This window comes from Podarcis vaucheri, assembly GCF_965113315.1.
Source record: "Podarcis vaucheri genome assembly, chromosome: 2".
Classification (NCBI taxonomy): Eukaryota; Metazoa; Chordata; class Lepidosauria; order Squamata; family Lacertidae; genus Podarcis; species Podarcis vaucheri.
In genome coordinates this window covers 24228423-24253893 of record NC_138760.1, presented here as the reverse complement: position 1 = coordinate 24253893, position 25471 = coordinate 24228423, and the positions used below count along the sequence as shown (strand labels likewise).

General features: G+C 44.7%; 1 long non-coding RNA gene across 1 annotated transcript in view; it reads right to left on the bottom strand.

Moving 5' to 3' along the window:
* LOC309526684 overlaps positions 1–25471 on the bottom strand; it is a 206108-nt gene that overhangs the window by 22050 nt on the left and 158587 nt on the right. The gene's annotated exons all lie outside the window — the stretch shown is intronic.

Sequence of the window (25471 nt, the reverse complement as noted above, 5' to 3'; positions counted from 1 at the left end):
GCAAACACAAGATAATCCCCAATTAGTTCGAGAGCTATCATCCCCTTGTCTTGGATTGAGCCTCAGACTTGCTTCCATGCACCTGATTTCCTAGAAGCCAAGGAGCTCCTGTGCTGACCCTGTGCTTTTCCCCAGTAAAAAGGTAAAGGACCCCTGACAGTTAAGTCCAGTCATGAATGACTCTGGAGTTGCGGTGCTCATCTCGAGGGAGCCGACGTTGGTCCGCAGACAGTTTTTCCGGGTCATGTGGCCAGCATGACTAAGCCGGTTCTGGTGAAACCAGAGCAGTGCACGGAAATGCTGTCTACCTTCCCACCAGAGTGGTACCTATTTATCTACTTGTACTTTGACATGCTTTTGAACTGCTAGGTTGGCAGGAGCTGGGACCGAGCAACAGGAGCTCACCCCGTCGCGGGGATTCAAACCGCCGACCTTCCAATCGGCAAGCCCAAGAGGCTCAGTGGTTTAGACCACAGTACCACTCGCGTCCCTTTGTTCCTGTAGTTCATTGCAATTGTAGCCTGTGCATATGCAGTGCCATTTACATGGTGAAAACATTCACAGAAATCTGTGCAACGGGGCACCTTTTCCGTATATCGCACTTTGGCACTGAATTGAGTTCACTAGATGCTTCCTGCCAGCTGTTGCCTTGAGTCTCTGGTTATTTCCCGGAGATACAAATAGAACATTGTGACCTGGTGTTTGATGTTTATGCCGAAACTCTTGAAACACTTCTGTGTACGTGTGTGAAGGCTGATTCCTCCTTTGAGGATTAATTTGAGTGACACCTGCTATTGCAGTCCATGCAGGACAGCCCCTAGAGGGCAGCACCAACCCAGCCCATAGTTTATGGCCTGTTTCCTCAGACAATAGGCTCTTACAGGATGCAGCGGCAAAGCGATATAGTCCGAGACATGCTTAAGTGTTGATCAGGTGATACTGTGCAGGTGAAATTGTGCTTAATTGGGCCAGTGAGGTTCCCCCACCCCCAAAATTGTAACATCTTGTAACTTGCATATTTTATCTGCCAGTTATCAGAATAATAATTTAAAAACCAATGATGATTTATATTTTTTGGTTCCGTTTAACTGGTATCCAGCTGCACCTGCCGTATTTGAAAACAAATTGAGCTGCCCTTTCCTATGAGCTCAGAAAGAATATCGCCTTGTCCTTACTCTCGTTTTCAAGGGATCAAAATTAATACATAGAGAATTAGACTGCACATCATTCCTGCATAAAAAAGCTCAACAACTTTGACCCAACCCCCCCCCCAAAAAAAGGGGTAGATCACTGCCAGTTTATAATTGTGTGAGTAGATCATCACAGTCTCTTGAAAGTTGGCCGTCTTTGGTCTATCCCATCCCATTGCTAACAATGACTTCAGTATCTGCGTGTGGATCTTACATAGCTGAAGCAGCACAGTCCATGCACAAGAAGGAAGTATTCATTTGGGGGAAACCCCATGTTTGCAGAAGTACAATAAATGTTTAGGAAAAAAATAAAACCGGGTGAGCCCCTCACCCCAAGCCCCATAAGGACTGAAGCCTACTCAGTCACAAAATGCCGGCTGACTTTCGGGTGTGGACCCAGGGATAAGAATAATGGAACAAAGTATCTCAGGAAAGTGTTGCTGGCTCCCTGCTTGGTCAGAACCCTGGCCAGGAGCACCCCACACTGCAACATTTTGTTGCCACTCCCCCTTACTTGGAAATAATTGTCATACGCAGACATTCCTCCATTTATTTATTTTTTATTATCAGGAGATGCAGAACTGGGTGTCACCAGCACAGTAGTAGCAGCACTTGAGCTCAAACCTCTGGCAAATCTCCCCTGGGGATTTGAAACAAATGTTAAGATGGTACGGGATATGAATACAGTGGTACCTTGGGTTACATACGCTTCAGGTTACAGACTCCGCTAACCCAGAAATAGTGCTTCAGGTTAAGAACTTTGCTTCAGGATGAGAACAGAAATCGGGCTCCGGCGGCACAGCAGCAGCAGGAGGCCCCATTGGCTAAAATGGTGCTTCAGGTTAAGAACAGTTTCAGGTTAAGTACGGACCTCCGGAACGAATTAAGTACTTAACCCGAGGTACCACTGTATTTGTGGCACTGCGTGAGACAACACTTAAGAGATGGAGCTGCTTTAACCTGAGGCACCATCTTCTGGAACCTGTCAAACAGGTGAGAAAGGGATGCCTGGGAAAAGATGCCTGTGTTCCCTAACTCTGAGAGCCAGTCCTGAAGGGTACTATGGTTGATGGGAGAAAAAGCTACTGAGAGATCTAGGGTTCACTATTCTTCTTCCAGAGATAGTCATCAAAGGCAGACTCTACGCGGAAACTGGGCCAGAAGCCAGACCGATAAATTATCGCAATCAGTATTATGCAACAGTCTCCAGAGTTGTCCTGCCACCACATGCTTGATCACTTTCCCCAAGAATAGGAAGCTTCAGAGGAAGCAAAAATAACTCTTGGCTGCTTATTTTATTTGATGAGAGAATGCTCCAAAGAGGCAACCCCTCCATTGTGCATTCTGGAGTCATTTTGGACTCGCAGCTGTCCATGGAGATGCAGATTAATTTTGTGTCCAGGGCAGTTGTCTACCAGCTCCACCGGCTGAGACCCTACTTGCTTCTGCACTGTCTTACCAGAGTGGTACACGTGCTGGTTATCTGCTGTTTGAATACTTCAATGTGCTCTATGTGGGGCTACCTTTGAAGGTGACTTGGAAACTAAAACTAATGTAGAATGCAGCAGACTGGTACTGAGAGTGGCCCCTGGGACCATATAACACCAGTCCTAAAGGATCTTCACCGGCTCCCAGTACATTTCTGAGCACAATGTTGCATACCTTCCAACATTTCTCCAAGGAAAATAGGGACTTCCCATTCCATAACGATCATTTTACTATTTTTACTCCACACATCTTACTGGGTTGCTGCAGCCACTCTGGGCAGCTTCCAATATATAGAAAAACATAATCAAACATTAAACAGTAAAAACCTTCCATATACAGGATTGCCTTCAGACGGCTCAGGGGTTGGATAACTTCATACCCTCCAACATTTCTCCAATGAAAATAGGGACGTCCTAAGGAAAAGCAGGACTTTCCTGGATCAAACCAGAAACCGGGACGGCTTCTCTAAAACAGGGATGTCCCTGGAAAATACGGACACTTGGAGGGTCTGGTATTGGTGCTGACCTTTCTGGGTTAGTGGCATCTGTAACCTGAAGCGTCTATAACCCGAGGTACCACTGTGTAACCTCTAGAGAACATCTGAAGGCAGCTTTGTATAGGGAAGCCTTTTAATGTGCAATGTTTTATTATGTTTTATATACATATGTTGGAAGCTGCCCAGAGTGGCTGGGGCATCCCAGTCAGATGGGTGGGTACAAATAATAAAATGCTGCAGATGTGGTAGAATCCAAGGAACAGCATCCACATTATGAATGCAGGCTGAAGCACAATTAAATTATGCTTGTAAGCGATGCATGCTTTAGTGAAGCACTTGCCAAAGATTGTAAATTTTTTGTGGAGGTGGTTGGGAGATCTTTGGCAATCTAATTCTTTCTTTTGCAAGGAAAATGTTCAACAACCCTCCCCCTTAATTGCATGGAATTCCTCAAGCTGTGCATTTCTTACCATTTCCTTAAAAAAAGAAGATAACTGAGGAGGTTTTGTTGTTGTCAGTTGCCGGGCGAGCTGTTACATCATTAAACATGTTTAGCCTGAAAGTGTCTCAGTTAGTGTCTGCAATTCCAGTTGTAAGAAAAAAAAGGGTTGTGTGTGTGCAAATAATTTCACAGACCGGGAGAAAAATGCTGAAGACAGCAGCTCTTCCTAGCCATCTGCTATTCTTAGGGATTCTAGTCTAAATCCCTGAGAGTCTGGCAGAGGTCACCTGGATTAAGCAGGCCGATATATTCTAGCACTCTCATGAGCGAATGGCAAAGCTCACAATTTAACAAGGACATCCTGTGGATGGAAGCCAGGACCAACTTTGGGAACTTCCTGTGACCGTGTGCTGAAGTGCTCCCTCCAGATGCTAAAGAATATTGCAAGCACCTTTATTTTTTATCTGCATTTATAATAATAAATATACAGTATACCACCAAATCATAAAATATATCAAAACATTAAAAATATAAAACATACAATAACAACATGAAAAGGCAAAAACAGCAAAAGTTAAAAACAAGCATCAATGAACCGCTGATCTAAAGCGTTAGCCTCCTATGATTGGCAGGCACTGTGGAACCTCTGGATTGGCCAAGCCTGGTAGAGGGGCCAGGAGCGCAGACTTCTGCCTTTGATAGCTCTCAATACAGCATCACCTGTTGTCCTGTGGCTTCAGCATCTTGCCTTTCCATGTCCTCCAGACTTAGATTGCAGCGTGGCGGTCCAGGACTCCCAGATCAGGATTGGTAGAGTTGCCACACAGACTCATTTAGCTATTTTATAGGTTGGAACTGAGGAAATCAGACATATTTAATGTCCAACAAAATACTGGCAGATAATCAGAAGTGGCTTCAAGATTCAGTGCTGCACTTTTGAGAGAAGGATAAGAAATCTACCCTCTCTTGCAAGCTTCCCTCGCCCTCCCTGTAGAATCTTCCCTGGCTCTTTCCCCTTCTGCTCCAGATGTGGATTTCCTCTTGTTTTGCAAACTTGCAGGTTCTGAATGGGGAATGGCTGATGGGATCTGGGTTAGCCACATCTCCCTGCACCACGCCTCTGCTTGGATCTGTGGCCTCTGGAAGGAGATTTTTATTACCTGCTGGGGTCATGCACAATTACTTGCCCCTCTGTCAAGGGATAAACAGCAAGAGAGCCCAGCCATATGCACCGGCTGCCCCAATTACATGCTCTTGTGGAGAGCAAAGAGAGTCTGGACCCTGTTAGAAACATCCTGCAAAGCGCATGTGGGCGTGTGCCACAGCTTCTTGCAGTAGTCATTAAGGCTTTGATTAAGCTCCTTTGTGCAACTGGTGACAGGATGTTGCAAACTAGGCCATGCTGCTGCTTGCAATTTACTCTATTGCTGGTACTGCTTGAAGTTTTAATGTAGTAAACAACTCCCACCTCTTCAATACAGTAATCCCATGATCTGGCAGGAAGAAAAGTGAACCTAGCCTTATTTTTGCTGCTCAAGGTTGATTCCAACGCAGGAGATGGTTTGTTTCCATGCAGTCGCCGTGTTTCTGTAACTATCGGCAAGAGGAAGCTCACGAATGGAACACGTTCAATTCTGGATCAGAGAAATTGATTGCTTTGCAGCAAACTTTTATCAGTCCTAGGGAGGCTTGACTGGATCATAGCTGTCAACTTTTTCCTTTTCTTGCAAGGAATCCTATTTGGAATAATGGAATTTCCCTTAAAAAAAAGGGAAATGACAGCTATGGACTGGATGCTGGCCTTATAAGCAGAAGTAGCACCCTGTACCTGTGGCAGAAAAGCAGTGGGGGGTGGCTGTGAGTGAGGTCCATAGCTGTCAACTTTCCCCTTTTCTTGTGAGGAATACTATTCAGAATAAGGGATTTCCCTTAAAAAAAGGGAAACGTTGACAGCTATGGTGAGGTCCTAAGAGATGGAGAGTGATGCGAGAATCTGGATACGTAGGGAGGAGATGCAACCCTGAAAAGAGATGAGGCGAAGAAAGATGAGCACCTGGTCATTTTCTGCTAAAATGCTTAGAAGGCCCTGCTGGGCTTAAGCCATTCCCATGCTTAAAAGTTTGAACTGGATCTTGAATATCCTGTGCCTTTAAATCAGGGTTGTTATGGACCCCCAACTCCCAGCGTGGCTAATCGTGGTCAGGGATGAGGAGAGATGAAGTTCAGAGACATCTGGAGACCCACATCCTGGTTTTTAAGTCAAATACAGAATGCTATCTTGTATGAGGGTAAAGTGAATTGAGGCTCCTTTCTGCTAGCTCTCATTAACAAGACTCTCAGAAAAGCCCTTGAGAAACACAATCAGATTTCCCAAGGAACAGGCACTCCCTTCGTGCAACTTCCAAACAGTTCTTTTTAAGGGCAGTGATTCTTAAGGTCACTATACAGTGATTAGTCCTGTAGTAAAAGAGCCCTGTTGGATCAGATCCAAGTCCTATCCAGTCAAATATCCTGTTTCCCATCATGACTATCAGGTGCTTCTGGGAAGCCCACAAATGGGGCATGAGCAAAAAGAACACTCTCTCCAGTAGCTGATCTAAAGAAATTAAAGGCATTACCAAGATTGAAATACTGTTTAAAATACTGTTTAGGATACATAGATACGCACAAACATTATGGTAAATCTTTAACTGTGTTTATCGGAAACGAGCCAACTTGAACTTCACAAAGGAGGTGGCAAAAAAATACCAAGCACCTTTCTTATTGAAAGAAACACAATTCCTTTAATTCCACACCATTCCAGAAACACAACCACTTTAGTCATGGAGAATCTCAAGATATTTCTTCGTACATCACATGACTTCTTCAGTTCCTTTGAAGTTTGCCAAGGAGTCTCTGATGAAGGAATTGCCTGCTCCATTCCAATATACCACTTGCAACAGCTAGGAAGTAAACAAAAGGGCTCTGGCAATCATTATTGTGTGGGATTCCCCCCCCCGACAATCTTTTTTTTAAAAGTTTAATTATGTGTCAAATTTCTTTTTAATTGATTAAATCCAGGTAATTCTAGTTGTTACCAATATCTGTGTCTTTGGCAGATATTGAAGAAACAAATGACTGAGCAACAGCTACTCATTTTTAAATTGAAAGTCTATTTTTAATATTTAATTCTTCTCATTACTGTGCTAAAATAGCCTCAATTAATTCCCTATTATAGTAACAAACAAAGACCAAAATAGCCTCATGACTCATACTATAAACTGTTTGTTCTTCTCCCAGCCCTATTGGTTCATCAGCTAAATATTTAGATGATTAGCCGAATGATTAAAATGTGCAGCATTTAATTATAATTTTTCAAATCGTTGCAGGATACTCTATAATTAAAAGCAGCTGCCACAAGGGGGCAGCCTTTAGCAGTAGCCTGCAACATTCTCTGGAAGCACTGAATATAAATCTACACCATTGTAGATTCTGCAGAAACAACTAGCACTGTATTTGCACTAAGACACTGCGGAACTGGCCAATCAAGGGAAAGTAAAATGGCAAGCCCCTTTCTTAGTTGAAAAAAATAAGGAGGAGGAACTGGTAATAAGAAAAGTAAGAAAATGTTAGAGTTGGGTCTGCAAAGTTCATCAGCATAATACAATCTCTCCTGAGCTAGTCTGAGCAGGTGCTAAGACAGAATGAATGCAAAAAAAAAGGGGGGGGGGAAACAGTATTTGTCAAAATGAGTTCCAAAATGCCCACTTAAAAAGTGTTTTTCAAAAGTTACCCTCTTCTCCCGCATAGGAAAACAACAACACATTTGGTCAGTTAAAAATTGGTTACTTACACACTCTCCAAAGGTCAGATTCGTGTGCCTCAGAAAAGTTCAACAGGGAGTAAAACTTAGTTTAGTTACAAAGTGGTGAAAGTTTCTAGATTCTTCTCTGGTGATCACTCATACCCGAGTAAGATTGTTTTCCATAAACACGATTTTAACAATGAGTCTGTAAGGGACTGTTGAGGCCAATTCTGGATCCATGCATCCTTCCACAGTGGGGACATTGGTTTCTGGGCGGGAGTTGATCACGGTGTGGATTTGCCAAGCGTGCCTTCCTCTTAGCACGTTTCTCCCTTGCGTCCTGAGTTTGAGTGTCTTCGAAGTTCCTAGATTATTAGTATAGTGGCTTGTGCGAGCCATGCGGTTTTGCTGGAGCAACCAGTTCAATTCTCTTCATACACTGAGCTGCTCAGATAGACTGCAGGAGAACAAAGGCTTGTTTATCTAGTTCCTCCCAAGATGAAGGGCCGTGGACATAGCTATGCCTGGCAGGACAGCTTACTTTGTGGTATTAACCCTTTCATGCATTAATTAAACTTAAGCAAGTTGGTTATATGAGGCTGGTTAACCCCACAGTTGCCATGTTAAGCCAGCAGAGCTGATAGCTGTGGCCACTGATCCTTCTCAGTCTGCTTAGGACAGTGAAGTTCCTAGTTAAACACCTACCTTTTCTCTGCTATTGAAAAGCGAGGAGTGAAGAAGAACTGCAAGAAAGCTAATGGTATTGCAGGAATCAACCAAGAGCAAGCAGGGAAATAGCCTTTTATAGCTTCCAGACAGAGGGATCCCAGAAATACCATATACGTTAGCAGTTGAATTGACATTTTGAAACAGGTAAATCTCGCCATCATTTTAGCACCCTATTTGATTTGTGTGTGTTTTAAGTCAGCATCATTTTTTTAAAAAATGTATGAAGCTGCTGGAATAGGACAAAATGGAGAGTGAATGGATGGATAGACCCAAATAATGTTCCTTATTAAAAAAAAAATTTTTTTGGAGACAGGGAAGGCTTTTCCTCTGTTCTCTTTATTGCTAGTTTGTTTTTTCATCCATTAATATCTTAATCCCATATTAGTTGATTTAAGAGTGGATCCTGCAGGGAGACATGATGAAATGGATGAACTATTGTTGAAAATGGTTCGGACAATTTCATGCCTTGATTGTTCAAAGCTATTTGAGAAAAGAGGTAGGAGGGTGGTTCAAAGTAGACCATTCCTCTTGAACTTTCTCCTCAAGGAGGCACCAAGGCTTGTTGTCCTTTATACACCTCAAATATTGTTGATCTCCACATGGTCATCACATTACCCAGCCACTTCCTGCCTCCTGAGGGGAGCCATTTTATGACGCAAGTCTACCAAGTAGAAAAGGCCAGCCAATCGGAAGTCTGGTTATCCAAACAATAGTAATGTCTACTGGGTTTGGCTAACCTATTGAGCAGAAATGGTCAATGCCTAGACGCTTGTATTCTATTGGGCCCAGATAATGCTTGATTACTTGGCTTGCCCTCTTTTCATTAGTTGAACTTTTTATGAGAACATTAAATATGCTGGCAAACTGTCCCTAAAAAGCTCCCTGTGTGTTTTAATCCAAAGCGATGGTGCCGATTGCATTCCTAGACAGCAGAATTGAGAACAGACATGCCAAGTGTACAAAAGCAGAACGTTTAAGATCATCAAGAATAAAGAAGAGTCTCACTGTTAATATTATTAGCTCACTGTAGATACTTGAGAAGTGGGACAGGGAGAGGCTGACCCAAATGGTTCGTGCAGTTTTAAAATAGCCCTAGATGGGGTAGGTTGCCAAGGGTCAAGCTACAGGAAGAAGATCTAGAAATAAATATCCATCTGCATAGCCTTTTGCAAGCAGGTGCACAGCTACAAATCAACATTTCTTCTCTAAAAGATGTCCTGGGCCAGATGAGTCTCCAAATCCCCAAACCCGAATCGCTTTGATTATGGAGTTACACTAACATTATAGGACTTAACACCATAGCTTTGTTTGGATCAGGGAACACAGTTGACAAGGTCACTTATCCAAGGCATGTCCCCCTGGACACATCACCCTTCTAGTTTAAGATTATGCAGCACAGCCAGTCCTGGCAGAAATGTGTCCCAAACCACAGCCCAACTGCTAGTTTGTGTTTTTGTTACATTGAACAAACAACAATTTATATTCTATTACTGTTGTAAATGGGGAAGCTGTTGGAACTCCAGCAGGTGGGCCATGTTGCATTTCCTAGATAGGTCATCTTTGAGCTGGGCAGTATCTTAAGAGATGCGATGAGGACCAGACTGGCACCGCCATGGTGAGATGTCCCATCTGGAATATTTAACAGCACCCTATGAATTGGGTAGAGTAAATTCCCCAATCCAACGCCAATCTATATCATTGGGGGCAACTGGCAGGGAAGCAAGGAACTGACAGCAACAATCTCTAGTGGCTTAATTCATTGGGGGCAGGGAGATTATTAGTTTGTTATTGGCTGTTTTCTTTGTTTTTTATGCTTTTATATTGTATTTTTGTGTTGTGAACCACCCTGAGATCTGTGGATGCCAGGGGGGTATACAAATTTTAACAGCAACAGCAAACCGCATTGTGACCACCACTTCACATGGTGGTGATGACAGCTGAATCCAATTATTAACTGGATCTTATCTGCCACTTTTCCCCAGTAAGGTGAGACTTTGGCATTGTTATTGTTGTTGTTTAGTCGTTTAGTCGTGTCCGACTCTTCGTGACCCCATGGACCAGAGCACGCCAGGCACTCCCGTCTTCCACTGCCTCCCACAGTTTGGTCCAACTCATGCTGGTAGCTTCGAGAACACTGTCCAACCATCTCGTCCTCTGCCATCCCCTTCTCCTTGTGCCCTCCATCTTTCCCAACATCAGGGTCTTTTCCAGGGAGTCTTCTCTTCTCATGAGGTGGCCACCAAATTTTCAAGAAATTAGCATTATGGGTGTTATACCTCCAGCAAATCCCAGAGGACCAACCCATTTTGGAAGTCTAGCAAATGTGTGATACCACAGATGTATAATACTGATGTACAAGCCTTTCTGAAAGTTTTTTTTTTTTAAGCTGACATGCATTGAAATATCCCATCCTTCTTTACATAAGTAAGAACATTCTTCACTATGAATGGATCTCCTTAGAACTCTCTCCCATCTTTTGTTAGCTTTGTCTTCCCCTAAGTTCAAGTTCAAAAGAATATTATATATTAGTAATCTTTTAATGGCTGTTGAGTCTGTTAAAAAAAGAAGCATTTTTTATTACTCTTGATTAATGCAAAGAAAATTATCATTAAACAAATACCACAAAAGACTTTATCTATAATATTGTAAAATGGGAGGGCCTTTAATGTAATAATACGTAACATTTGTATGGTCATTAAAACAACCCTGTAAGTCCATTTATTGCATACAGAAGTCCTGAACTCACTTGTTGTTACCCTCTTGACATGGAAATAAATGAGCCAGGAACATAGGGCTGATGCCTTATACCAGTAAAGGTGATTTGTCCATCTATCCCAGTATTGACTATCATTTTCAGAGCCTCTGGCAGAGAAGGGTCTTATTTCCCATCACCAAATTGGATGGGGTCGGGTGGGAAGAGGATAGCGGAGCATTTTTTGTTTCTACTTATTCATTGAATTTGTGTATCTAAAGCAGGGATGGGGCCACCCAGATATTGTCGGTCACCAACTCTCGTCAGCCCCAGACAGCATGGCCAGCTGATCAGAGATAATGGCAATTGCCCCAGGTGCAAAATGGTTAGGGGGCGCAAAATTTCAACACCCAGTGCTGCCTCAATACAGCTGCACACTTCCGTTGCTGGGCTCCGTTGAAAATGGCTTATCCATGTTAACCAGGAAGTAACCTCTCCAGACAATGGAACTGTGCTGGTCCCGAGGGCCAACAGTGCGGCAAGGTCCGAGTCCAGTCCGAGGTCGAGGGTGCGGTATGGAGGCTGTCCGTCAAAACTGAATCTGGGTCCAAGGCAGGGAGTTGGGTGAGGTCAGGAACTCTGGCAGAAGAGCAGGACAGGGTGCAGGCAGGAAAAGGCTACCAACAATGTTGCTCCTGCAACCTGGGACTGGGGCTGGCTGGCTTTTATCTACCCCGAGGCATAGGGCGGCCCCGGTCCACAGGTGACTCACCTCTCTAGCCTGGAGGTGAGAACTCCTCTTGCGGGAACGTAGTTCCCTCCGCCTCTCTGCCCTGAGCCTCTGTAGCTCAGGAGAGGCTGGAGGGTTACCGGACCCAGAGGCAACCCCAGCTTCCTCTGACGGGGCTGAGAGTGGAGCACCTGCAGGCAATGGGTCCTCCATCACCTCAGGAGCCAGAGCAGACTCAGCTGGTGCCTGCACTTGAGGTTCCAGCACAGGTGAGGACCCTTCAGGTTCAAACCCCAGCCCCGGCTCAGCTGGTTCTGGAGGCGGGGACTCCTGTGCAGGCTGGGATTCCTCAGGTTCAGCCTCTGAGTCCGAATCCCAGGCCATCGCAGGAACGGAACTTCTTTTATTATCTTTGCAGCTGCAATCTCCTGGGTGACGTGGAGTTGAATGTGCATGTGTACTCTGCCTGTTTCCGTACCTTCCATCCTACCTCCTCCACACAGCCCTGGGCACTGGCAACCCACGCTATGCTACTGGTTGCCACTGCAGCATTGCCCCTCCCTTCCCTTCTCTACATGGCCCTGGGCACTGGCAACCCACACTACGCCACGGGGCCTCCCCCCCCCACACTTTTTAACCTTCTGCTGTAGCATGTGGCACAAATAATCTGTGCAGTGAATGCAAACTAAATCAGCTCCCTGTTGTGCTTTGAATCCACCTAGTTGTGATGTGTTGCTTGATTTCCTTGTGGGCAATGTCCTGCTTCACTCATTAACTTTGAATTAAAATAATGGACACACAAAACAGTGGCTGGGATGGCTTGGAGCCTTAGTGGAACTGCATGTATTTAAGAGTGGAACTGCACGTTGCGAAGAAAATGGACCCGCTGTCCCAAAGAGTAGTATTGCCTGAGATTTCCTTTCCCTTCTATGCAATGCCTGGGTCAACTTAAGCCCTTGCTTGGTCCTTGGTGGGCAATTTATCAACGTGGAAGTTTGCTGGAGTGGCAGAAATCATGATGCCTTTGTTTTTGTAAATTCTGTACTTTGCCAGGCAGTGGATGAGGGGGCATTTATGCCTTTGCATCCTTGCCATAACAGTTCACGGCAAACAGAAGATCCTCCCCCCTAATTCTTGCATATGCTGCAAATACACTAAGGAAGTGGTTAATGAAACCATATGGTGGTGCATATTTGGAACCCAGAAAAATGCTTTTCAACTACAGCCTTAATAGATGCAGAAATGTAGTGGAAATAAAATTTTGACATCTCAAAGGGATGCTGGTGTTGTCTCACAGAGTCATTTAAATTTTTTTTAATGTTTGACATTTTATTAAAATTTTTATGTATGCCGGAAGCCAGCCAGACTGACTGGGGAAACCCAGCCAGATGGACGGGGTATAAATTATAAAATTATTATTATTATTATTAGTAGTAGTATTAGTATTTCCAGTGACTGCTGTATACAGCCTGTATTGCAATATATATATGAATTGAACGGGCATTCATTAAGTGGAATTGACTGTGCAGAACCTGCTATCGTTTTGTCCCCTTACACAGAAGATTATCTACCTCACCAAAATAGGAGCTTAAGTGAGGGAGAAGTGGTCAGAAACATGATCTCAAAATTCATGCTTGAAAACGATGGTTTCCAAAATAATATTGTTTAAAGTTCCTTTAAAAAAAAAAAATATTGAACTCAGTTCAGCTAAACAAGCACATTTATGATAATGTTATGAGTGGCTGCTATTTCAGCACTAAATAAATTCATTTGTTGTTGTTGTAGAAAATTGCATTCTGTGTATTAGAACAGAGCTGTTTAGCAGCAATGTTTTTGAATCAGAAATGCTCCTGTTGATTTGAGTGAATACCTCTCAGCTTCTTAACATGGCCACGCCATTCTCGGGGTGAAACAGAGGAGGGGGATACCACCACCTTGAAAGACTGCAAGGGAGACTTCAATCCTAAATGTGCATTTACTTGAGAGCAAATGGCATAGAACTCATTGCGACTTAGTTCTGAGTGAGGATTGCCCAAGTAAATAAAGAAAAGACTTTGGGTCAACAATAATAATAATAATTTTATTATTTATACCCTGCCCATCTGGCTAGGTTTCCCCAGCCACTCTGGGCAGCTCCCAACAGAACACTTAGAAACAGAATAAAACATCAATATTAAAAACTCCCCTAAACAGGGCTGCCTTCAGATGTCTTCTAAAAGTCAGATAGTTGTTTATTTCCTTGACATCTGATGGGAGGCTGTTCCACAGGGCGGGCGCCACTACCGAGAAGGCCCTCTGCCTGGTTCCCTGTAGCTTCACTTCTCGCAGTGAGGGAACTGCCAGAAGGCCCTTGGCGCTGGACCTCAGTGTCTGGGCTGAACGATGGGGGTGGAGGCACTCCTTCAGGTATACTGGGCCGAGGCCGTTTAGGGCTTTAAAGGTCAGCACCAATACTTTGAATTGTGCTCAGAAACGTACTGGGAGCCAATGAAGGTATTTCAGGACCTGTGTTATATGGCCTCGGCGGCTACTCCGAGTCACCATTCTCGCTGCTGCATTCTGGATTAGTTGTAGTTTCCGGATCACTTTCAAAGGTAGCCCCATGTAGAGCGCATTGCAGTAGTCCAAGTGGGAGATAACCAGAGCATGCACCACTCTGGAGAGACAGTCTGCAGGCAGGTAGGGTCAACATGTGAAACAACAGACAGATCAAAGAGCAGCAGTCTGACAGACCAGAGGAGGAACCTGCTAGTCTCGCACAGGTATAAGCTGCCCACACTGACAAGCATTCTACCAAACAGACATAAGATTGGTCCTCTAGTTTCACCAGACTCACGTGATCAGGATTCTGGGATGTTGCATGAGCCCCATCTACAAATTCCTGCAGATCTAGTGCCCAGTAACTTATTTTATTAATCAGAAATGCAGCATGATTCATGACCAGATCAGATCAGAACACTCCTTTGGCGGAGAAAGAAACTTGATTTTTTAAAAATATATTTTTTCTTAACTTTACGACCTTGGAGTTCACAATGCCACGATTGGCATTAGCAGCCACCGCCACTGCTTGTTGCCAATTTGTATCTCTTACATAAAGCAAACATATGAAAACACTTAGCTTGTTAAAACATTGTCAAGAGCAATGATGGCAGAAGTGGGAACCGTTTAGCAATTTTTCTTTGTCAAAGTTGATAGGAAAATTATATTTGCAGAGCAGCTGTGTGCCGAAGAGCTTCAAATTTCTCTGGCTGCAGGCACAAACAGCTTTGCGAAGAAAAGTTTAAGATGCAGAACACTCTTTCTTGATGCGGCTGGGAACTCTAGTTATTCAAATTCACCACCGCGGCTCCCTATGATTATCATCAGATGTTAATTACAATAAACAGTAGTTGCCATGCTAGCTCCAGAAATGAAAGCTGCAATCTCAAAACATGTTTACTCGGAAGTGAAACCCATTGGGGTTAGTGGGACTTTTTTTCCTGAGTATTTACAAGGTTGTACTGTCAGGCTAGAGTCCTACAGTCAGGGCGAACTACACATTACTCAGTGGCTGTTTCATTCAATCACGAACAAACCCAGGAGGCTGCGGATTTGAGCAGCGGAACAGCTCATCGCATTTTTTGCTCTATAAGATGCACCAGATCACAAGACGCACCTAGTTTTGGGAGGAGGAAAACAAGAAAAAAATATTCTGAATCTCAGAAGCCAGAACAGCAAGAGGGATCGCTGCGCAGTGAAAGCAGCAATCCCTCTTGCTGTTCTGGCTTCTGTGTTAGCTGCGCAGCCTGCATTCGCTCCATAAGACGCACACACATTTCCCCTTACTTTTTAGGAGGGAAAAGTGAGTCTTATAGAGCAAAAAATACGGTAATCCTTTTCCCACTAGCTGACTTCCTTCTCCTAATTGCCCCCACCCCTTTGGACAGCAAATGCCATTGAACTCTGTGGATAATAGGATTGTTGAATCAATTTGCACATGCGTTCCGGGCCAGTTGTCCCACACGGTTTCCCCACATGAGTTTTGGGACAGTGCCCAGATAGGATCCACACCATTGCTCTGAGCTGGAGCTGCTGAACGTAATATGGGCAATCCTATCCATTGGGGGCTGGACTTGAAACTCGCCCCTCTTGGCTGAGGAACTGCTGCAATAGCTGGGAAATGTTGGTGTGAGTTCTGATACTCTCTGCCGCTGATGCACACTGAACTTTGCTTGGTTCAGCCTCTTCCGTATTTATTATCTATTCCACCATGTCTCTCCAACACATCCCTTTGGATGTTGTTCCGTTGATGCCTTGTGCTTTCACCTGGCTGCTTCCTTGAGAATTACCTAAACTATGAGTTAGCAACTACAGGTTAAACTGAGGACTATGTTACGATATAGAAGCAATGCGGCCACGAGCTGCTAGCTTGAAAGCAAAACATAAATGGGAATGTTGGGACTGTTCCGTGGGAAACAGAGGGACAGTCTATTCACAGTGTGAAGCACCGGAATTAGCTCAGAGTGTAATATGAGCTGTACAGGAAGTACAGGAGGAGTTTGTCTCTCGGCTGCTGGAGTTTGAAGAGAGCAGACATGTTTTCTGTAACGCTGCAAAAGACAGAAATAAAGACATGTAAATACGTTTCTGTCTATCTCTTTCCCCTGTCTGGGGGGGCAGGGAAGAGTGGTGTGTTCTTCTCACGCTGAGGAGGATCGCCGATCACGACCTCTGCCTGGATCCTGCCGGAGAATGCAGACAGGGAGGTCAACCGGAGATCAAGCCGGATGCCTGGAGAGTGGCCAGTTTCTCCTGATAATGGCTTGAATCCCAACAGACTAATCCACACTTTATTTTTCCTGTGATTTCCAGATACGGTTCTGATAGGTTTTTATTTCGTTCTGATGCTTAGCCCAGGAAAACCCGCTGCTTACTGCTGAATCAAAAAAAGTCAGTCGGATTTTCTGAAGGAGAAGAGTTTAGATTTGATATCCCGCTTTATCACTACTCGAAGGAGTCTCAAAGCGGCTAACAATCTCCTTTCCCTTCCTCCCCCACAACAAACACGCTGTGAGGTGAGTGGGGCTGAGAGACTTCAAAGAAGTGTGACTGGCCCAAGGTCACCCAGCAGCTGCATGTGGAGGAGCGGAGACGCGAACTCAGTTCACCAGATTATGAGTCTACCGCTCTTAACCACTACACCCCACTGGCTCTCTGCAGATTGACATTAGTTCTGGTTCAGCAGTAAATAATAATAATAATAATAATAATAATAATAATAATAATAATAATAATAAATTATTTATACCCTGCCCATCTGGCTGGGTTTACCCAGAGACACTGGGCGGCTTCCAACAAAAGACTAAAAATACATGAAAACATCAGTCATTTAAAAACTTCCCTAAACAGGGCTGCCTTCAGACGTCTTCTAAATGTCAGATAGTTGCTTATTTCCTTGACATCTGATGTGGGGGCATTCCACAGGGCTGGCACCACTACTGAGAAGGTTCTCTGCCTGGTTCTCTGTAACTTTGCTTCTTGCAGGGAGGGAACCGCCAGAAGGCCCTCAGAGCTGGACCTCAGTTTCTGGGCTGAACGATGGGGGTGGAGATGCTCCTTCAGGTATACAGGGCCGAGGCTGTTTAGGGCTTTAAAGGTCAGCACCAACACTTTGAATTGTGCTAGGAAACGTACTGGGAGCCAATGTAGGTCTTTCAGGACCGGTGTTATGTGGTCTTGGCGGCCACTCCCAGTCACCAGTCTAGCTGCTGCATTCTGGATTAATTGCAGTTTCCTGGTCACCTTCAAAGGTAGCCCCACGTAGAGCGCATTGCAGTAGTCCAAGTAAACAGTCGGTTTTCTTGGTGAAAGCAGCAGGACTAAGGAAAAACTTCTCAGATCCATGGCTATAGATCATGGGACAATTGGAAGAAAATGCAGAACAAAGGGAAGTGTGGATGAGACCGAAATTAGCAGATTTGTCCCCTGGCCTGTTCTGAATTCATTCTTAGCAATAAGTGTGCTATGAAGCTGTGAATGAGATCCATGCCTATTTGACACATGAATTGTCCCCCCCCCCTTTAATGGTTTTTGGGTTTTAAAGGGGTGTCCAAACTTTTTTCAAAGAGGGCCATGATGAAGTGAATATGCGTGAGGGACGACCAAAGGTGTTGAGCTTTTTATAGGATTGAAATTCTTGAGCTGGTTTTGGGATTTTACCCCAGAAAATAAACTGCCAGACCCAGCTGCCAGTCCCAGAAAAATGTACCACCTAGAGAAAAGCAATATCCCTTTTTTAGCTCACAGTTTTTAAAAGTTCCGTTTTCCTCTCCCACTTACCTTTGAAATGCAACTTTGTATTTCTTTTTTAAATAGAAAGTTTAAATGCTTTTAAGGAGTCAACAAGCCTCTCGATTAATATCTGTGGCCCTCTATTCAGTAGGGTGACCTTTAAAGAGCATTCCCGCCCAGATATGTAATACGGGGGTGTCCCCTGAGCCATTTTGCTGCGTCAGGACTTAACTGCGGCTTCAATCCTTAATCATGGATTTGGTGAGACCACAAACAAAAGCTTGGGTTTGGCAAGAGCTATAAACGAAGCCATCAGGCCTTGCATGCCCAAGCCTGGTTTCCACACAGGAACTGGAAAAACCCATTTGATTCTGCATGGGTTGCAAAACAGGCCATGTATCTGTCCCACGAGGCTCTGCGGTTCTCAGCACGTACACAGCGAAGTCAGCAGGTGTCTTGATTTACTGGATGCATTTTGCACAATTGCTTCATAGGTGAAGATGTTGAGAAAAAAAGAAGAAGAAGAGCAGGAATGGAGGGCCAAATTGTGTGTGTGTGGTTCTGTTATGTGAAGTGGAACATTGGAAAGCTTGAGCATCTTTTTATTTACAGTGGTGCCTCGCAAGGCGAAAAGAAGTTAGCTACTGTCTTGGTGAGCTCCTGGGCCAGCCAATCAACACCACCCAGGGGATGTGTGTCACCCTGGGTGCATAATTGTTAGGGGTACAAAATTTCAACACTCAGTGCTGCCTCAATACAGCTGCACGCTTCTGTGCTCTGTTGAAAATGGCTTTTCCTTGTGAACCAGGAAGTGACATCTCCAGACAATGGACAACTCTTCCTTTCTTATCTCTGCAGCTATGATCTCTTAGGTGACGTGGATGCCGTTAGGCAGTTGACTGCATGCGTACTCTGCCTGTTTCCCTCCCTTCCACCCCACCTCCTCCACACAGCCCTGGGCACTGGCAACCCACGCTATGCCACTGGTTGCCTCTCCAGCTTCCAACACCTCAACCCCCCAGTCTTCTCCCTCTGACCACTCATCGTAGTCCCACCACCACTCCCCTGGCTCTGAGCTTTCTTCCCCTGGGGGTTCCCCAGCTCATGCCTCCTACCATTCCTTGGCATCCAACCAGTCTGTGACGCTTACTTTTTCTCTACTCTTTCCCGGCAAAGCCTGCTCTTTAAAGCTCAGTCGAAGCAAGCTTCCATCCGCACAGAATCTGAATTGACGTTTGCTCCCATTGAGCAATAAAGTGCAGATTTTCCGGGGCAAATAACCCCAACTGTTCAGACATGGAGCTTTTAAGCACAGAGCTGTGCCTGGAAAGAGCAGAGCAAAAGGTAAGTCCAGATAATCCTTTAGGGATCTCCGGTGAAGGGATGGGGGATTATATGGAGAGTAGCAGAAAGTTAATTGGGTGTTGAGACTTGTCCAAGTTCCAGTTGGTCCATTCTCTTTGTTTAAATGTTGTTTTGAAGGATTTTAGTACAATGAGACCGCATAATAATAAAAAAAAGAAATGGCTCCTTACAGATACTATTAAAAACTTACCAAGATAAAAACGATCTTGTATATTTATATCTCGTCTCCAGTTTTTACAAAAAATACAAAGGAGCTGCCAAAGAGGCCAACCGTGATGGTCATTATTCTTCCTTGTCGTATAAGAGCACAATAGGTCATTTTATTAATAAAAGAAGCATCCAGATTTCAGCCAGCTATTCCAGTCAACAAGAAGTGTGCTTGGTCCTCCATTTTTATTTTATTTTATTTTATTTTATTTTATTTTATTTTATTTTATTTTGTAACTGCAGTACTGGCTGCTGTAAGAGGACATCATACTAAGGAATGGCACTTTTTGTCCACATAGGTTTAAATAAAATAAAAATAAAACTAGAGTAATTACTTCTGGTAGCTAAAGCGGCTGAATCCAATTATTAACTGGATCTTTTCACCAGTGCAGTGAGACTTTGACATGGTGCCACCAAATATGCAAGAAATAGCATTATGGGTGTTATACCTCCAGCAAATCCTAGGAGACCAACCCATTTTGGAAGTCTAGCAAATGTGTGATACCACAGATGTATAATACTGATGTACAAGCCTTTCTGAAAGTTTTCTTTTAAGCTGACATGCATTGAAATATCCGATCCTTCTTTACATAAATAAGAACATTCTTCACTATGAATGGCTCTGCTTAGAACTCTCTCCCATCTTTAGCTTTGTCTTTCCCTAATTTCAAGTTCCAAAGAATATTGTGGGTTAAACCACAGAGCCTAGGGCTTGTTGATCAGAAGGTCAACGGTTTGAATCCCCGTGACGGGGTGAGCTCCCGTTGCTCGGTCCCTGCTCCTGCCCACCTAGCAGTTCGAAAGCACGTCAAAGTGCAAGTAGATAAATAGGTACCACTCCAGCGGGAAGGTAGGCGGTGTTTCTGTGCGCTGCTCTGGTTCTCCAGAAGCGGCTTAGTCATGCTGGCCACATGACCCGGAAGCTGTATGCCGGCTCCCTTGGCCAGTAAAGCAAGATGAACGCCACAACCCCAGAGTCGGTCACGACCGGACCTAATGGTCAGGGGTCCCTTTACCTTTACTTTTATCCTTTTAATGGCTGTTTATTCCTTTAGAGTCTGTTTAAAAAGAAAGCAAGCATTTTTTGGATTAATCTTGATTAATGCAAAAAATAGTAAACAAATATTATAAAAGACTTTAGCTATAATATTGTAAAACTGGAGGGCCTTTAATGTGATAATACTTAACATTTGTATGGTAGTACAGATGTTACTTCTTGTGTCTTGCTGCAGTCATTAAAACAACCCTGTAAGTCCATTTATTGCAGACGTAAGCCCTGAGGTTGAAAGTGAGCCGCTTGCCTGATATCATCTTGTACTGGTGAAATTTGACCTGTGGACTTTCAGAGATACAGCTCAGTTTCAGGTATTACATCCAGTCTCGTTTTATCTTGTTAAGCCTAGAGAACGGAAGTGTGAATATACGTCCTTCATATGTGTGTTTGCCAGACTTTCTTTTCTCAAACTCTTTCTTGGTCTGCTGCAATGCAGATGGAGGGGAGCTGGTTGAGTTAGGACTCATCTACGCAGGTGAGTTAAAACGTTATAAAGGTGTTATAAGCATGTGGCACCAGAGGGCGCTGTAGAGCAGCGATCCATCATCAATGTAAAAGTGCCTTGAGAGCTATATAACTTTTTGAAAAGCGTTTTTACAATCGGTGTAGATCCAGCCTTACTCCTTAGTCCTTACTCCTCATCTGAGGAGTCGAAGAGGCAACTGGCCAATCGGTGGCCAGAGGTAGATTCTTCTTTCTTCTGAATCTAAAGCCGCATCCTAAAACAGAATGCTGATGAAGTTGTGGCTTATGTATGATAAAATTTAAAAATGGAGTTTTTGAGTGAAACCTGCAGAAAAGCCTTACAAAATGCAGTGCGATGAGGGATTTCTTTTCAATGCAAATGTAAGCTTTAGAGAAAGGATTTTGCTTAGGGCAAGCAGGGAAGTTAAGGCTTAATTAGCTCTTCACAAAATACTTCAATGGGTTTAGCACCAAACTGGCACAGTAAATATACCTTATTCCTAAAAAAAGAAGTTTGTCCCTAAACTAAAAGTAAGAACTTCAACATTATTAAAATGATTAGCTATCATAATGGGAACCAATATATAATCAATAATACTGGCTCCATTGGAAGAGAGGACAGTGTTATTCCCTTGCTGATTCCTGGAATCCCTAACATCACAGATTTGAAATAAAAACAGAAATAAAAATTTCAGAAAATTGTATCTGGTCTCCGTGGAAGGAGGAGAATGAGTCATTTGCATCTAGGTTCATCAATTGTACCACAAAGTTATTTTCATATCCGGCATGAGCGTTCCGATTTCCCAGTAGGATTATGACTCAGTTGGGATTTTTGCCCTCTGGTTCATCTACCACTTATTCCAACTGTTTGCAGCTGTCCTGAGAGTAATATTTGGATGGGTAGTAAATTGATTTTTTAAAATAATACTTTTTTTATTAGTTTTCAATTACAGTCCAATAATAGCCTCATTAAGGGACACGGGTGGCGCTGTGGGTTAAACCACAGAGCCTAGGGCTTGCCGATCAGAAGGTCGGTGGTTCAAATGCCCGCGACAGGGTGAGCTCCCATTGCTCGGTCCCTGCTCCTGCCAACCTAGCAGTTTGAAAGCACGTCAAAGTGCAAGTAGATAAATAGGTACCACTCTGGCGGGAAGGTAAACGGCGTTTGTGTGCGCTGCTCTGGTTTGCCAGAAGTGGCTTAGTCATGCTGGCCACATGACCCAGAAGCTGTACGCCGACTCCTTCGGCCAATAAAGCGAGATGAGCATCGCAACCCCAGAGTCGGCCACGACTGGACCTAATGGTCAGGGGTCCCTTTACCTTTACCTTAATAGCTTCATTATAACAGTACCAATTTATAGTACTATTAATAGCAGTCGTTCAAATATTTAATTATATAATTTAGATAAAGTGGCCCCCAAGGTAGTAAATTGATTTAAGGGAAAAGCTAGAGTGACTGGGGTCTTGTTTGTTAATGGGCATTTGTTAACAGGAATTTTAAAGCACAGTTTTCACTATTGGAATATGAGGGTTGCTCCTCTTTGTTCACTGAAGTGACTTGTGGTCAACAGCATTCTTGTAAACGCTGAATTCTCATACATGCCTGAAGATATGAGGCTACATTTCTTCAGGGAAATGTATGCATCTATAATATCAACAAGTTCAGCCCCTGTCGGGCAACTTGCCAAGGAACTGATGATGATGGAGAGATGGGGCGTTTCTGTGTCCTATCGAGAAGATCGCAACGTGCCTCATTCATTGGAGAATGAGTCAGCAGAAACAACCTCTCTAATTAATAGATGTTTGGAATTGCATGATAGCCATACTATTAAAAAGAAGAAGTTGTCTTTCATCTTGTTCCAAGAAGATATTGTAAAGATGCCAGCTATAGCAAGATGACATCGGGTTGTTGTATAACCATGTATCCCAAATCCAGAAAGGATTTATGCTTATATAGAGCTTAGAATGCTTTGCCCAACATGTTCCACATATGAGCCTCCGCACTGCCAAAAAAGAAAAACTAAAGAAAAGGCTGGATTAACTGCAAAGTCTACGATCCAGATTGCAGGGCGCATAGCTCTGAACGCTGCATGGACAGCATTGGAGACAGCCTCGAAACAAGAAATGGCATGAACCAGCTAAGGCATATGCTTTCTCCCCTTGAAGGAAATCTCAAATCCAATTGCTTTCAGATCCAATTAGCATGGCCGACGTAAGGTTCAACAGCCACTCCAGTTGGCTTCTGAGTTTTTTGTACAAAGAAATCTAAAAATATTTGCACAGCCGTGCTTAAAACGAAATAGGGTTTTAGAACAATTTTTAATTGTTTGAAACAAAGAAAGAAACGGCCACTGTGCTGCTTAATGCTAGGAGCTGCCCTACCGGAAGCATTTTCTAAGAGACCCCCCTTCTGACGACACATTAAAAGCAGTATTATGGCTTTCCCCAAAGAATCCTGGGAACTGCCGTTTGTTAAGGCTGCTGAGAATCATTAGGTGGCCCCTATTTCCTTCAGTGACCTACAATTCCCAGAGTTCTCTGTGAAGAGGATTTGGTTGTTAAATCACTCTGGGAACTGCAGCACTATGAGTGGAACAGGCTCCCAGAATTCTTTGGGGGGAAGTTATGACTGTTTTAAGTGTCATGATACTGTGCTGGTCCTGAGGGTTAAGCGGGCTGCGAGGTCCGAGTGCAGTCCGAGGTCGAGGGTGCGGTATGGAGGCAGTCCGTCAAAGCTGAATCTGGGTCCAAGGCAGGGAGTTGGGTGAGGTCAGGAACTCTGGCAGAAGAGCAGGACAGGGTGCAGGCAGGAAGAGGCACCAACAACGTTGCTCCTGCAACTTGGGAATGGGGCTGGCTGGCTTTTATTTGCCCTAGGCATAGGGTGGCCCCAGTCCACAGGTGACTTGCCTCTCCTGGCCTGGAGGCAAGCACTCCTTCTGCGGGAACTAAGTTCCCTCCGCCTCTCTGCCCTGAGCCTCTGCAGTTCAGGAGAGGCTGGAGGGTGACCGGACCCAGGGGCAACCTCAGCTTCCTCTGACGGGGCTGAGAGTGGAGCACCTGCAGGCAATGTGTCCTCCATCACCTCAGGAGCCAGAGCAGACTCAGCTGGTGCCTGCACCTGAGGATCCAGCACAGGTGAGGACCCCTTCAGGCTCATGCTCCAACCCCGGCTCAGCTGGTTCTGGAGGCGGGGACTCCTGTGCAGGCTGGGATCCCTCAGGTTCAGCCTCCGAGTCCGAATCCCAGGCCATCACAGATACTGTTCCAGAGCCGTCTTTCCCATTGGTCTTAGTGGTTCGTTGTGCCAGGGCGCCGGTCTCTCAGGGGCGCCCTGGCGAGTGGGGGAGCTGCGCGGCTTGGCTGGCAGCCTCCCCTTTCCCTGCATGCCCGCCAGCTGCACCCCGCCAACTATATGGCTGGCGGGTGGGCAGCTTCCTTCCCAAGCCTCTGCAGGAGGTCAGCGATCCCTGCAGAGGTTTAGGATGCCAAGCCTCTTCATCTGCTAACGATGGCCCTGCTCCCGGTCGTTGTCCTCCTCCTGCTTCCTGGCAAAAGGCAGCGTGCAGCCTTCCTGGGCGCCCCGATGCTGGAGAGCATGTCTGCCAGCACGTTTTCCTGCTTGATCGCTGCCACCACACTGGGGATCAGGGCGGTGGGGGAGGCAGAGGACATTTTCCACCGCTCCCTCCCTTGTTTTAGAGTTGCTGGGGGATGGGGTGCCGGAGGTATCTTTGCACCGTGGCGCCAGATATGCTCCTGTACTGTTCTAATAGGTAAACGTAAAGGACCCCTGGATGGTTAAGTCCAGTCAAAGGCGACTATGGGGAGCTGCACTCATCTTGCTTTCAAGCCGAGGGAGCCGGCGTTTGTCCACAGACAGTTTTCCAGGTCATGTGGCCAGCACGACTAAACTGCTACTGGTGCAACGGAACACCGTGACGAGTGCCAGAGCGCATGTAAACGCTGTTTATCTTCCTGCCGCAGTGGTACCTGTTTATCTGCTTGCACTGGCATGCTTTCGAACTGCTAGGTTGGCAGGCACTTGGTACAGATGGGGCCAGTTTGAAATGACCCTTTTTCTTAAGGCGGTAAGTTCTGCCTTCTTCCACTGGTGTGGATTTTCAGACAAAAACTTCCCCAAAGGAAAGATCCCCTTGTGTAGTTTGGAAGGACAAAAATGGTTGGGAGTCAAAACTTTCTGTTCTTTTGGTAGGTTTAGCAAACTGATTTTCTGGCAGCGGTTACCACGAACGCACAGTGGACCCCCAGCTCAAAAACCTATATATATATCTGCAGCATGAGACACACAGCTATTCCCAGATCTAGAGGACGAAAGTTGGACTTGACTAGGAGATATGGCTGATGTTCCTGGCCAGAAACATCTCGCTGGCATATACAGCTATTGTATCCTCCTTAGAAACAATCATAAAGGCAGGGCTGTGCATTTGAGTGTGTGGGTGTGAGATATAAATCATACTGTCCTCAACATGGCTGATCTGGCGGCTGATCTGTATGTATGAGGCTTTGTACTGACATTCATTTCTTGCAAATGTTTG